The sequence below is a fragment of the Cetorhinus maximus genome, chromosome 14, assembly GCF_964194155.1.
Source record: "Cetorhinus maximus chromosome 14, sCetMax3.hap1.1, whole genome shotgun sequence".
Classification (NCBI taxonomy): Eukaryota; Metazoa; Chordata; class Chondrichthyes; order Lamniformes; family Cetorhinidae; genus Cetorhinus; species Cetorhinus maximus.
The window spans coordinates 2,881,062-2,892,216 of NC_135892.1; the positions used below are offsets into that span (position 1 = coordinate 2,881,062).

Below are 11,155 nucleotides of genomic sequence, written 5' to 3' on the forward strand. Positions count from 1 at the left end.
ACTTGGACCTTGTGGATTGCTTTGTAAGATCCAGTGATATTCCTGTTTGTGAAGACCGGACCGGAATATTCTCTGGTTCTTACAAAATTTGCCTCAGGCTTATATGAGCGCGAGCCCATTTTCTTGCACAATGAGATGAATGCAGCAAAGGTGCGCGTGGTTGTCAGGTCCCACTTTGATGTGTGCACATATCAGCTATCATCATCGCTTCTCGGACTTTTGGCTAAGATCAAGTTTAGTATCTGTTCTTATCAGTTTAATATCTCGGGACCATGTATTACGTTGATTTTTGGAGCAGGGAGATGGAATAGGGGCTTGCTCCGTCCACTCCACGCATCGACCCAGTATTGCAGTATCTCTGGGAACAATGCACCCTCTCCCTCATTTTCAATGCTAAAAATAGGTTTTTTTTATCAGCTATCATCATCAACACTGGGTGGGATACCTTGAACAACTTGTCAGACACTGCAGTGAAATACCTCTGCTGAAATACTGAAGTTGGCCTTTTCTATCACTTCAGGCAAAAGTGTGTTCGATGTGTGTTTTAATATTCCAGCTCCTCATCAAGCATTGAGAAAGCGCATTGTGGGTTGCTACCCCATAGATCTGAGGTTTCCGTGGCAACCCCGCCAAAGTTAGCGTGCACAAGTGAGACATCCTTGTGGAAATGTACATCCATGACCTGTTTACTGCTGCAATAATCCCATCCAGTGTTGGCACATGAGGTTCCCCATGCTTACTTACATAGCTGTGGCTCTGTCAGTAGCACTCGTGTGTCTGGGTCAGAAGTTTATGGGTTCAAGACCTACTTCGGAAATCTTTCAGTACAAAATCTCGGCTGCCACTCCACTGCAGTTCTGAGGGAGTGCTGCATTGACAGACATGCCGTCTTTTGGATGAGACATTGAACTGAGGACCCACCTGCCTGCTTGGTTGGATGTAAAAGTCTCACAGGCACAATTTTGCCGAAGAGTGGGGGTGGTTGAAAAAAGGGGAGGAAATGTTCGATTTAAAATTCTGAAAGAGAAATCTAACCTGCTCAAAAGGCACAGCCAGTCAACCAGTGAACAAAAGAGGAAGTTCAAAAGTTTAGGTGTGAACTCCGTCGCAACTGGCAACGATAATTGTGGAGGAGCTCCTTTGACAGGACTGACAGTGGCAGGCCTGTGGGAAAAAGAGGGATCTTGTGCCCCAAAATGTAAATTTATTTTGTTCCTTCATGCAGGTCCATCATAGAGTTGGGCCTCATTGAGGCCAATAATTCTGGGCACCACACTTTAGGAAGGAGAGCAAAGGCTTAGAGGGTGTGCAGAGAGGATTTGCCAAAATGGTACCAGGAATGAGACCTTTCGGAGAGATTAGAAAAGCTGGGCTTGTTCTCCTTACAGCAGAGAAGGTTAAGGAGAAATTTAATAGGCCTATTCAAAATTTTGAGGGTATTTTGAGGAATGCCTTTTTTCCACTGGCAGGACCAGAAGAGACAGATTTAAGACAATTGCTTAAAAAGTGAGAGGCAAGATGAGGAGAATTGTTTATTATGCAGTGAGTTGTTATGATCTGGAAGGCACTGCCAGAAAGCATGGTGGAAGCAGATTCAATAATAATTTTGAAAAGGGGATTGGGCATATACGTGAAAAGAAAAAAAACGAGGCTTGGGGGAAATAGAAGGGCAGTGGAACTAATTGGATAGCTCTTTCAAAGAGCTGACACATTGGGGCAAATGACCTCCCTCTGTGGTATAAGATTCTATGATTTTGTTTGAAATACATTTTTTTCAATATGTTATTATGCAAGTGGAATTTTGCATAATGCAATACTTATTCAGGGTAATATGGCTGATGTGGCTGTTTGCAGCCAATGGACAGGGCCCCCATTAAGAATATGGCTCTTATAAAAATATTACTAAGTCACTAGGACCCCAAAAATTCCCAAGTTTGATGCCTGATCAACGTAGAGTCAGTTAACGCACACACGGCAGAGGGTGAATCAAACAGGGTTCCCACTCTCGATCTCGTGGCCTCTGCTAAAATGTACTGGTGCATGGATGCTGGACCAAGGCAGGATTGGGATTGGCGGTGATATCTTCAACAACTGAAGAGCTGCCTACTATGACAGTCAATGCTCAGACATGAAGAGTAACCATTTGAGTGAAGGATGAAAGGACTTGAGTAATCACCTTCAGGAGAGGAACGAAGTTAATTGAATGGAAGAAATCCACAACAACTTGCAATTATACAGCATCATTAACGTCCCAAAGCATTTCACAGGAAATACCAGCAAACAAAACTTGATGCAGAGCCTCATAAGGAGATATTGTGATAGGTGACCAAAAACTTGATTCAAGAGGTAGGTTTTAAGCAGAGTCTTCAAGGAGAAGAGGCAAAAGGCCTCGTGCATTCTTACAACTTATATATCACACACCTAGCATGTCACTCCAGATTGGTGGAGTGAGACCTCCGTCAAAAATTGCTTAGTGATCTTGCTCCTGAGATTTGGCCCACTTTCTCATTGGGGATAGCTCCTGTGCTAGGCCGGTATCCATTTCTTCCCTTTTTCATATACTAGCCTGTATTTCGCTGGGCTGCTGGGAACTAAGGCTTGTTCGAGAAGGCCTAAGCAGACTTTGAATGGCCAGACCCCAAAGTTAATGCAAGATATGTACCCTTGGTCAGACTGTGCAAACTTTGACATGTGGATGTGGATCTTTCCCATATTTGCAGTTGGCTTTATCAGAGTGCGATTAGTTTCCCAGAACAAATTTGAGCAAAAGGAAACATTACCTCCGTAAGCCAAACAAAAGCAGTTTTGAAATTTGTCTATTTACACGCGCGTCAGATGTTTTGCTAAGGCTCTTGAAAAGTGATGATAATTGAATGGTGCCAGTGTGTTCATGGGATTCTGATGAGTTGTAAAGGTTTTATAAACAACTGTGCTAGCTCCAGTCACAGCATTTCCAACAATGTTTGTTAATCTCACTGAACAAGTGTGCGCCACTCACAGTGCAAATATGCCGGAGTTTGAGGGAGTCAATAGTGTAACTTTACTGTTTGCAAAATCGCTCCTTATTATAATCAGAAAGTTTACCAAGAGCCCAATAGTCAAATATAATAAACTCTTAAGCAAGCTCATGTATAAAAACAAAGAAAAACATCCCTGTTTGACATTTTTCCTCCTGATTATGTTTGCGGAAGGATCTGGGAAAATGTAGAGAATGATGCACGTTATCTTTGTAGGTTTTTAATCACCCCTCTGTGATGGCTTACATTACCTGAATAATTGACTCAAATTTCCATTCATATGTGTTTTGAACACTATAGGCACAGTTGTTCTGTAATTTGCATACATAGTAATATGTTACGGACTGTTTTGCAGAAGTCCTTTCCCGGCCAAGACTTCGATTCGCCCGAAGTGCACAATGCTAACATTTGGGCATGGTGCCCAGAACTTTCAGTCTTGGGTATCGCGTCCACAGCTTTACATCAGGCACTACCGGTAAGTGAGGCTCTCCACCAATAGTACACATGGAAAATCATTCTCGATGGATCTGTTCATGCAATTGTACGCACTAAGGCAATGATATTCCCCACTTCAGGATTAAGGTGGCTAACTGATGGAGAAGGGCAAAGTGTTCAGAGGGGGCACAGACTACTGAGCGTTCTCTAGGGGTGCCAACTATAGTGGATCATGATCCTTGTTTTCATTTCTGTTTAAAGATCAAGGGAAGTATCTTGTTTAGGTTTGCATTGTTTGTAAATGTTGTCCAGGTGATGTATTAATACACTCACTCACTTTTCCAGAACTGCATCATCCAATTCAGGGTCAGGGGAAGTCAGAGCCTAACCCGACAGGCAAAGAGCTCTAGGCATGGTACACCCAGGATGGGACAGCTAGTCCACCACGAGGCACACACTCATGCGCACATACTGGGGGGACAATTTACCGTAGCCATTCCACCTAACCATGTCTTTGGACAGTGGGAGGAGACTGGAGCACCCACACAGACACGGGGAGAATGTCCAAACTCCACACAGACAGACACCCCAGGTCAGGATCAAACAAAGGGTCCCTGGAGTTGTGAGGCAGCAGCGCCAACCACTGTACTACCCATATAGTAATACAACTGGGGAGTATTTCTGATTTTGGATGATTGCGTAAAATGAGCCACATTCAGTCAGCCATCCTGATATTCATTTTCATTGATTTAAAGAGAAATAAATGTCAGGAGAGATGCATAACACTCAGCTGAATCTGTATTGCATGTTTTACTCCACTGCCCAAAGTCCCAATAGGATAGTAGGAGGCTGTTACCCCTGGCTAGAGATTCTAGGACACAGGATCAAAGTCTCAGAATAAGAGGCTGGTCATTTAGGACTGAGATGACAAGAAATTTCTTCATACAAACATACAAATTAGAAGCAGGAGTACATCATTCGGCCCCTCGAGCCTTCTCTACCATTTGATAAGATCATGGCTGATCTGATGTGGCCTCAACTCTACTTTCCTTGCCTGCTGCATTCTATCCTTTGACCCCTTTGTCAGTCAAGAACCTATCTAATTCAGCCTCAAAAATATTCAACGGTCCGGCCTCCACTACTCTCGAGGTAAGAGAATTCCAGACACTAACGACCTGCTGAGAGAAAAAAAAATCCTCCTCATCTCCATCTTAAATGTGAGACTCCTTATTTTTAAACTGTGGCCCCTAAGTTCGAGTCTCTCCTACAAGGGGAAACATCCCCTCAGCATCCACCCTGTCAAGTCCCCTCATAATCTTATATGTTTCAATAAGGTCACCTCTCATTCTTCTAAACTCCAATGGATACAGGCCCAACCTGTCCAACCTTTCCTCGATAAGATAACTCCTTCATCCTGGGAATCAGTTGAGTGAACATTCTCTGAACTGCTTCTAATGCAATTATATCCTTTCTTAAGTAAGGAGGCCAAAACTGTATGCAGTACTCCTGAGTTCCAGATGTAGCCTCACCAATGCCCTGTACAACTGAGGCAGAATTTCCTGACTTTTATATTCCATTCCCCTTGCAATAAATAACATTCCATTTGCCTTCCGAATCACTTGTTGTACCTGCATACTGACTTTTTGTGCTTCACATACCAGGACACCTTGATCCTTCTGTACTGCAGAGTTCTGCAATCTCTCTTCCTTTAAATAATGTGCTGCTTTTCTATTCTTCCTGCCAAAGTGGACATGTTCACATGTTCCCACATTACACTCCATCTGTCAAATTTTTTCCCATTTACTTAACCTATCTACATCCCTTTGCAGACTCATGTCATCTTCACAACTTACTCTCCTACCTATCTTTGTGTCATCAGCAAATTTAACAACAGAGGACAACTAAAAAAGAAATAAGGAGGGAGAAGATTAAATATGAGGGTAAACTAGCCAGTAATATAAACGAAGATTGCAAGAGTTTTTTTTAGATATATAAAGGGTAAGAGAGAGGTAAAAGTGGACATTGGGCTGCTGGAAAATGACGCTGGAGAAATAGTGGTGGGGAACAAAGAAATGGCGGAGGAACTGAATAGGTACTTTGCATCAGTCTTCACAGTGGAAGACACAAGTGACATCCCCAAAGTTCAAGAGAGTCGGGGGGCAGAGGTGAGTATGGTGGCCATTACCAAGGAGAAGGTGCTAGGAAAACTGAAAGGTCTGAAGGTGGATAAATCACCTGGACCAGAGGGATAACACCCCAGAGTTCTGAAGGAGATAGCTGAAGAGATAGTGGAGGCGTTAGTGGCGACCTTTGAGGAATCACTGGAGACAGGGAGGGTCCCAGAGGACTAGAAAATCGCTAATGTAACCCCCCTGTTTAAGAAGGGAGTGAGGCAAAAGACGGGAAATTACAGGCCGATTAGCCTGACCTCGGTCATTGGTAAGATTTTAGAGTCCATTATTAAGGATGAGATTTCAGAATACTTGGAAGTACATGGTAAAATCGGGCAAAGTCAGCATGGTTTCATCAAGGAGAGGTCATGCCTGACAAATCTGTTAGAATTCTTTGAGGAGGTAACAAGTAGGTTAGACAAAGGAGAGCCAATGGATGTTATCTACTTGGACTTCCAGAAGGCCTTTGACAAGGTGCCGCACAGGAGGCTGCTCAGTAAGATAAGAGCCCATGGTGTTAGAGGCAAGGTACTAGCATGGATAGAAAATTGGCTGTCTGGCAGGAGGCAGAGAGTGGGGATAAGGGGGTCCTTCTCAGGATGACGGCAGGTGACTAGTGGAGTTCCGCAAGGGTCAGTGTTGGGACCACAACTTTTCACTTTATACATTAATGATCTAGACGAAGGAACTGAGGGCATCCTGGCTAAGTTTTCAGATGATACAAAGATAGGTGGAGGGACAGGTAGTATTGAGGAGGCGGGGAGGCTGCAGAAGGATTTGGACAGGTTAGGAGAATGGGCAAAGAAGTGGCAGATGGAATACAACGTGGGGAAGTGTGAGGTCATGCACTTTGGTGGGAAGAATAGAGGCATAGACTATTTTCTAAATGGGGAGAGAATTCAGAAATCTGGAACGCAAAGGGACTTGGGAGTCCTAGTCCAGGATTCTCTTAAGGTTAACTTGCAGGTTGAGTTGGTAGTTACGAAGGCAAATGCAGTGTTGGCATTTATTTCGAGAGGACTAGAATATAAAAGCAAGGATATGCTGCTGAGGCTTTATAAGGCTCTGGTCAGACCACATTTAGAATATTGTGAGCAATTTTGGGCCCCGTATCTCAGGAAGGATGTGCTGGCCCTGGAGAGGGTCCAGAGGAGGTTCACGAGAATGATCCCAGGAATGAAAGGCTTAACATATGAGGAACGTTTGAGGACTCTGGGTCTATACTCGATAGAGTTTAGAAGGATGAGGGGGGATCTGATTGAAACTTACAGAATACTGAAAGGCCTGGATAGAGTGGACGTGGGGAAGATGTTTCCATTAGTAGGAGAGACTAGGACCCGAGGGCACAGCCTGAATGTAAAGGATTTTAGAACAGAGATGAGGAGAAACGTCTTTAGCCAGAGAGCGGTGAATCTATGGAATTCATTGCCACAGAAGGCTGTGGAGGCCAGGTCATTGAGTGTATTTAAGAGCGAGATAGATAGGTTCTTGATTGGTAAGGGGATCAAAGGTTATGGGGAGAAGGCAGGAGAATGGGGTTGGGAAACTTATCAGCCATGATTGTATGGCGGAGCAGACTCGATGGGCCGATTGGCCTCATTTCTGCTCCTATGTCTTATAGTCTTAACAACCATACATTTGGTCCCTTCATCCAACTCATTGATATAGTTGAGCCCCCAGCACTGATGCTCCACTAGTTACAGCTTGCTAACCTGAAAAAGACCCATTTATCCCTACTCTCTACTTCCTGTGAGCTAACCAACCTTCTACCCATGCTATAATCAAAACAGAAAATGCTGGAGAAACTCAACAGGTCTGACAGCATCTGTGGAGAGAAACACAGAGTTAACGTTTCAAGTTTGTATGACCCTTCTTCAGAGCTAAAGAGAAGTAGAAATGTGATTAAATTTATACTGTTTAAGGGGGGTGGGGCAGGTGAAGCTGGATAGAAGGTCAGCGATAGGTGGGGACAAAGGAGAGATTCACAAAGATATCATGGACAAAAGGACAAAGGGATTGTTCATGGCAGTGAGAAGGTCTAAAGGGGGTCCTGATAGTGACGTAAAGGTAAGAAAGCAGAATGTGTTAATAGCGGAACAAGGGCAAGCACTCTGTGAAAGAACAATACAGAACAAGTAACAGATGGCCCTTTTGGGGGTGGGGTGGGGGGAGGGGGCGGTGGTTGGGGGAAAAGGATGGAAAAAGGGATAAAGGGGGATTAAAAAAAGCTGATGAAACAATGAATAAATTAATAAAAATGAAAATTTAAAAATTAAAAAAATTAAAAAGGGGGATTAAAAAAGGGGGGGGTGAAGAAGGAGGAGAGAGTTCATGGTCTGAAGTTGTTGAACTCAATATTAAGTCCGGAAGGCTGTAAAGTGCCTAGTCAGGAGATGAGGTGCTGTTACTCCAGTTTGCGCTGAGCTTCACTGGAACATTGCAGCAGGCCAAGGACGGACATGTGGGCATGAGAGCAGGGTGGAGTGTTGAAATGGCAAGCGACAGGGAGGTCTGGGTCATGCTTGCGGACAGACCGAAGGTGTTCTGCAAAGCAGTCACCCAGTCTGCGTTTGATCTCTCCAATGTAGAGGAAACCGCATTGGGGGCAGCGAATGCAGTAGACTAAGTTGAAGGAAGTGCAAGTGAAATGCTGCTTCACTTGAAAGGAGTGTTTGGGCCCCTGGACGGTGAGGAAGGGGGAAGTAGAGGGGGATGTATTGCACCTTCTGCGATTGCATGGGAAGGTGTCGTGGGAAGGGGATGAGGTGTTGGGGGTGATGGAGGAGTGGACCAGGGTGTCCCAGAGGGAATGGTCCCTACGGAATGCTGACAGGAGTGTGAAGGGAAGATATGTTTGGTGGTGCATCATGCTGGAGTTGGCGGAAATGGCAGAGGATGATCCTTTGAATGCGGAGGCTGGTGGAGTGATAAGTGAGGACAAGGGGGACCCTATCATGGTTCTGGGAGGGAGGGGAAGGTGTGAGGGCAGAGGCGTGGGAGATGGGTCAGACACAGTTGAGGGCCCTGTCAACGACAGTGGGTGCGAAACTCCGGTTAAGGAAGAAGGAAGACATGCCAGAAGTGCCATTTTGGAAAGTGGCATCATCAGAACAGATGCTACGGAGGCGAAGGAACTAAGAGAATAGGATGGAGGCCTTACAGGAAGTGGGGTGTGAGGAGCTGTAGTCGAGGTAGCTGTGGGAGTCGGTGGGCTTGTAATGAATATTGGTGGATAGTCTATCACCAGAAATGGAGAGAGAGAGGTCAATGAAGGGAAGGGAAGTGTCTGAGATGGACCATGTGAAGGTGATAGAGGGGTGGAAATTGGAAGCAAATTTTTTCAGGTCCAGATGAGAGCATGAAGTGGCACCTAAACAGTCATCAATGTACCGATGTACCAATTCAGATTTCCAGCATCCGCAGGATTTAGCTCTATCTATGCTAATATGTTATGCCCAACACCATGTGCTCCTATTTTTGTGTAGTAATCATTGATTTGGTAACTTATCAAATGCCTTTTGGAAATCCAAGTTCACCACATCTACCATTTCCCCTTTATCCATGTCGCTTGTTATTTCCTCAAATAAATTAGTCAAATACGATTTCCTTTTCACAAAACCATGTTGATTCTGACTGATAACATTAAGGTTTTCTGAATGCTATGCTCCTTATTAATAGATTCAAGCATTTTTCCTGTGACAGATGTTAGGCTAATTGGCCTGTAGTTGCCTGCTTTCTGCCTCCCTCCTTTCTTGAATAGGGGAGTTACATTTGTTATTTTCCAATCTGATGGGGCCTTTCCAGAATGTAGGGAACTTTGGAAAATTAAAATCAGTGCATCTACTATCTCCACAACCACTTCTTTTAGGACCCTAGGATGAAGTTCGTCAGGCCTGGGAGGCTTGTCAGCCTTTAGCTCTGATAAGTTTTCTCAGCAACCTTTCCCTGGTGATTGTAGTTGTTTTAAGTTCCCCCTTCCCTTTCACCTCTGGACTTATAAGCATTTCTGGGTGTTATTTGTGGTTTCTACAATGAAGACAGGCACAAATTATCTGTTCAACACTTCCATCATTTCCTTATTTCCATTATTAATTACCCAGAATCACTCTATAGGACCAATGCTCATTTTAATTATTCTTTTCCTTTTTAAATACTTGTAGAAACTCTTATTTTTATATTTCTAGCTCAGTGGTTTGTGAATCTTGGGAATTCTTTACCCCAGAGGCCTGTTGATGCTCAGTCATTGGGTATATTCAGGACAGAGATTGCTAGATTTTTGTATACTCAGGAAATCAAGGGATATGGGGATAATATGGGAAGGTGGAACTGAAATTGAGGTAGTATGTCAGTCACCATCTAATTAAATGGTAGATCAGGTACAAAGGGCCGGCCCACTCTTGATCCTATTTCTTATAATGTAAAGTGTTCTATCTGCATGAAAAATGACGTGGAGTCATTGAGTAAATACAGAGAAGCTCAGGCTCTGGCTCCTACATTGGTCACTACACCAGCGTAATTTTGGTAGAAACCTTGTTTGCATCTGACACCTATTTATTTGGCTGTGTCAAACTTTATTTTTATTCGTTCATGGGACGTGGGCGTCGCTGGCTAGGCCAGCATTTATTGCCCATCCCTAATTGCCTTTGTTCAGAGGACATTTAAGAGTCAACCACATTGCTGTGGGTCTGGAGTCACATGTAGGTCAGACCGGGTGAGGACGGCAGATTTCCTTCCCTAAAGGACATTAGTGAACCAGATGGGTTTTTATGACAATCGGCAATGGTTTCATGGTCATCGTCAGACTTTTCATTCCAGATTTTTTTATTGAATTAAAATTTCACCTTCTGCCACAGCGGGATTCAAACCAAGGTCCCCAGAGCATTGCCCTGGGTCTCTGGAATACTAGTCTAGTGAAAATAGCACTATGCCATTGCCACCCCAACTTCCAATTAATAATACTCCTGTGATGCACCTTGGTATATTGGCACAAGTTGTTGCCAACTGAGATTTCCATGATCATTTTTGCAGGTGGCCAAAGCTTAGTCAAAGAGGTAGTCTGAAGGAGCAGCTTAAAGGGATAGCGAGAGAGAGAGACAGCGAGAGAGAGAAAAAGGCAGTGAGACAGAAAGCGACAGGAAGTTATGGAGATTTAGGGAAGGAATTCCAGAAGCGAGAGCCTACATAGCTGAAGGCATGGTGACCAATGGTGGGGTGAGGGAAATGAGGGATGTGCAAGGGGCCAGAATTGGAGATTGCGGAGGGTTTTAATGCTGGAGGAGGATACAGAGACGGGAATGGGTAACGCTATGAAGGAAGTTCAACATAAATACCTTGCACCTTCTTGCAAGTAAAATAACCTAAACCTTCCTTTGATCTCTAACAATCAAACCACCCACGCTTACTGTCAGGCAGTCTTCAGCACAGATCACATGACCCCCTTCATTTTACCTTAAATTTAAAGAGGCACTTCTTAAACATAACAATCTTATAAAACTCATAACTGTAACACTGTGTCCAATGTAATATTGCACA

The 11,155-nt window shown here is 44.0% G+C and overlaps 1 pseudogene; it reads left to right on the forward strand.

Annotated features, from left to right (window-relative positions):
- Positions 1-203: 203 nt before the first annotated feature.
- Positions 204-378, forward strand: LOC144690236 (U2 spliceosomal RNA; annotated as a pseudogene).
- Positions 379-11,155: the final 10,777 nt, after the last annotated feature.